Below are 4,617 nucleotides of genomic sequence, written 5' to 3'. Positions count from 1 at the left end.
AAGAAATTGCTGGAATTCGGTTTGCGATCGAAAAATACATGTATTTTCTTCCGTTACTAAATTTTCTGTTAGCATATATTGAATTTCGACACACTGTACCGCATGATTATCAACCCAGCAACGCCTTTTTACACTTTTCTCAGCTGCTTGCCACACAGCCCCAGCTTGATATCTGCATATGCCTGAAATTGTGACGCATTCTCGTAATTTGCTTGCCACACGTTCTGTTGCAGACACACATTATGCCTTTCTTAGGTTGTTTTTTTTTTGTACTTAGGGCTCTGCATACCATTCTTTTTATCTATTTGCCGCTTTTATGTAAATTTTAATCGTGGCTTAGACGTTGATATTATTTACGAGCCAACTTTTTTCTGCGCATTTACATATGTGTGTGTTTGGTGGATCTTTACGCTGCAATCCTGTAGGCACTGCTATGCCTGATTAGATTATTACCGCAAACAAGTCATTAAATTCAAATGCATGCCACTGCAACTACTTAGAGTTGAAGTTAGATCTGAGACTGGAGCTATAACAAAGCTTACTTCATACAATTAGTAGCATTACAAACACTTTCAGTGGGTATTCGTATACATACACACATACTCTCATGTATACCCACATTCATATATACATACATCCATATGTACATATGTGTACTCATTACAAGGTACAGAGATGTGATTATACTGCAAATATCTTTTTACTTACATTGAAGGAAATAATTACATTTTACTTAGTAAATCCCAAAATTTCGGTTCTACTTTTTCGGGATTTTTAATTTTATGAATAAAATATGCTTTATACATGTGTATATTATAAAATTTACGCAATTACAACAGGTTTGAAAATTTTTAAATTTTCGGGATCCCGAATGGGTGCCACAAAATCATAATATTTTTCCGATATTAGGTCGCGAATTTTATAAATGTAAACTTATGTTCCATTATATTTGAGTTTTCAGTAAGAATCCCGAAAATAGATAGTAATTTTTGATATTTTAGGCGACACTGCCCGAATTTTTTGAAATAAATGGAATATTTTATATACATTATTAATTTCATTTATCATGTTTTATTTTTGATCAATCCCGAGCAATTTTTTCCACAGTCCCGAAATTCTAGTATCCTGAAGTTAAAACGGCGCTCTCATAAAATAAATAAAATATATATTTTTTTGTCAAATTTGGATTTTCATTAAGAATCCCGAAGATAGATTGTAATAATTTTATGTATTTTGAGAGATACCGCAATTTTTTTAACAAATAAACATTTAATTTTTTCTATAATTTTTGTTTTCTGTATTTTACACAATTTTAATTAGCCCCGAGCATATTTTACCATAATCCCGAAATTTTCGGGATCCCGTGGTCAAAACGGTGCTCTTATGAAATGAAAAAATGTGGTAAAGGATTCATAATTCCTTTTGTAGATATATTACATATGTATATACACAATAAAAAAAAGAATCCCGAAAATATAGCACAATTGCCTCAGTGCTTTCAGAGGCACTTTCACAACTTCATTTAAATATTTATAAAACTTATTTACTATGTTTTATAAAATTTTCCAAACTATACAATTTTTTCTACTAAAATCGCGAAATTTTCCGGATCCCGAAGCTTTAATATTTTAAATTTAGAGCTTGTCTCAGCACAAGCTAATCTTCTTCTCGTTATTAGTTGCCTTCATGTTTACATAAAAACCCGCTCAGCTGTCTCATCTTATGCGCTAATGAGTGGGTCGCTTCGGGCTTGTCGTGCCGCATACAACAACACACACTTTTATACACTTAACTTGACTTTGGCCCCTCTGCTACCTAAACGAGTGGCACTCGCGATTTAATTAGCACTTGAAGTACTGGAATTCTGGTTCTTTTTTCCTTCTTCCACATAATTACATATGCGAAGCCTATCAAAATCAATGTACTGGCAGTTTCATCATGTGTTTACTCCCTTATTAGACCTGTATGTGTGATAGTTATTATTTTAATTTGCCTATTCGCTCTATGCGGCATCATCCGTCGCGGATATGCTGATCATTTCAGTTTTCTTCGCTGGTTTTCTGCTTCTTCTGCCAACAGTAACGGGTTCCCAAGAGCCAGAGTGTGTCCTTCTTTCTTCTAAATAAATGTGCGAGTGTGTGTTAAATTTAATTAAATCAAATGGATTCATTAGAGTATTCAATATTCCTTAGTTGCTAAACATATTATATGACAGCTTAGATCCGAGTCTTGAGCCAACGGAACGTTCATGCAGTCTTAATTACTCTCTCATGACTCTGCTGTAGTTAAGGCTTAAAATAATAATTGTGGAGAGTCAGTATATAATTATTGTCGATTAAATAATTTATCGACAACTTGTGGTTCCGCACTTTGTTCTGTTAGAAGTCCGTTTGCCTGTTTAACGCTCGCCTAATCGAAGAACTTCTTACTCTCTGACTAGATCTCCTAGCTTTTAATATAATTTTCAACTCTTCAAAATCTTCTATATGTGGTTAGCAATACCGGTCTTATGAGATTCTGGGATTTTCTAGGTGTTAAAATCTCAATAACAGACAGTCATTGTATTCCGGGATTCCGAAAATATTTTTCTTCTCCACCAGGAATTTAAACCTCAATACCTCGACCAATAGCCAGATGGACTTTTCGAAACTCTTTTTCATGGGTTTTTTCTTCACTACATGGTTGAGTTTCTAGTTTAAGGAGGTGCGAATAGCTAGATGAACTTTCTACTAGATAATCGAAGACTTTTTTATATTCGATGAGGTATAAGAACGGAATAATGCCATGTCATTGTTTTGTCCTCCTACGGGTACAAGTTGCTGTAGGGAACGGGAATTTGTTCTATCCAGTAAGCTAAACCGCAATAACTCATTTTTGATAGCTCGAAATGAACAGGAATGCAGGAAGCTCTGGCCGTTCTGGTGGAGTATTTTGGTATTCTAGGTAGATTTAGCTACCCTGCGATAGTGAAAATAGCCTCGAGTGGCCAAATTTGAACAAGTAAACCAATAGAGTGTCCAAATTCTCTTAGCACTAGCCGCTAACAAAAAACATACACTACACACTGCAGCACAGACCCCCCAAGGGTCATTGGCAATTTCGGGTTTCGGAGGCGTTGGTTTGCTACAAAGCCAATGAAGACTTTTGCCTGTGGCTTCAAATTGGGTAGGTGGAAAAAACACAAAAAATAATTGCTAGTTCAAGTTGCAACTTGCAAGTTTTGTGGGCAACAACAAAAACCAAAAAATAAAGAAAGTAGAATGGAATAACAAGCAAAAATAAAAATAAAAATTTAAGAATATCAGAAAACCACAACAGTGTGTGTTAAAAATAATGGCAGTAAAATTGCTTTGGGAAAATGCATTGTTAAAAATCCATTAATCATTGTATACTTTGGGGTATTGTGGGTCATCGTTTTGTGGCAATACCACCGGTTATACTCTCACACTCACTCGCCGAATTCGAACCCGAATTCGACTTTACAGCGTTGGGAGAAATGCAGCAAAACCAGTAAAGGGAGGGAACAAGGAGGCAACAAAAAAAAAGCCGAAAATGTGGAAAAATATCAGTAATGATAAATTAATTGAAAATGAAAAACGAAGAAATTGATGGATAGGGTTTACTAAATAGTTTGTAGTAATACGCGTATTTTTATTATAAATGAAGGCAATACAATATGCGAAAAAAGTACATATTTAAATAAGTCATAATCTAGGAAAAAATAAAAATAGTAAGAAATCGAATTATAAATAATTAATAAAAGTGAAAAAATTACAAAAAAACATAAATAAGAAACTTTAACAAATATATAGTTGGAAACATATTTTTTTAAACTATACAAAAACAACAAAAATTTTGCATAAACATTTTGATTTTAAAATTTTTACAAATTACTAATAAAAAAATATTTTAATTGAAATAAAAAATGCAATTTGTAATTTAAAAAATTACAAAATAGTAAAAAAAAAATTAAAAAATTTAAAATAAAATTTAAAAAAATTAAAAAGATTTAATTCAATTTAATAAAAATATATATGGTAACTTTATAAAAAAAATACTAAAAAATTCATAAAAAAATTTGAAGAAAAACATTAAAAGTGACAATAATATAATATATATATTTTTGGATTAGATTTAATTGAATAATATGATACACATTTTTTTTTCATAAAAAAAAATTAAAAATTTTGTAAGACTATAAATATGCATACTGTTATAAAATATATAGCACATAAAATTGTGTATACATTTCTTTTAACTTTATAAAGTTCCACAAAAATTTTAATGAAACAAAATGTTAAATTTTAAAAATAAAATCATTTAAAGGATTTTCAAAAAATATAACAAAAAGTGGAAATAATTGAAAATAAAAATAAATATACAAACTTTTTGGACGAAATTAGCTGTGATACGTTAAAAAAAATTCAGAAAATTATATAATATAATAATATATACTAACATAGAAAAAAAAAGTTTGTTAAATAATATATATATATATATATAATTTAAATCAAAAATATAATTTTTTTAAATAAAAAAAAAAAAGTTTTAAATAAAAAAAAATATTTTTTTGAATAAAAGAAAATTGCAAACATTTTTGTTTTAACTAAATTTTTC

This window comes from Bactrocera oleae, chromosome 5, assembly GCF_042242935.1.
Source record: "Bactrocera oleae isolate idBacOlea1 chromosome 5, idBacOlea1, whole genome shotgun sequence".
NCBI lineage: Eukaryota > Metazoa > Arthropoda > Insecta > Diptera > Tephritidae > Bactrocera > Bactrocera oleae.
This window is presented reverse-complemented; position numbering follows the sequence as displayed.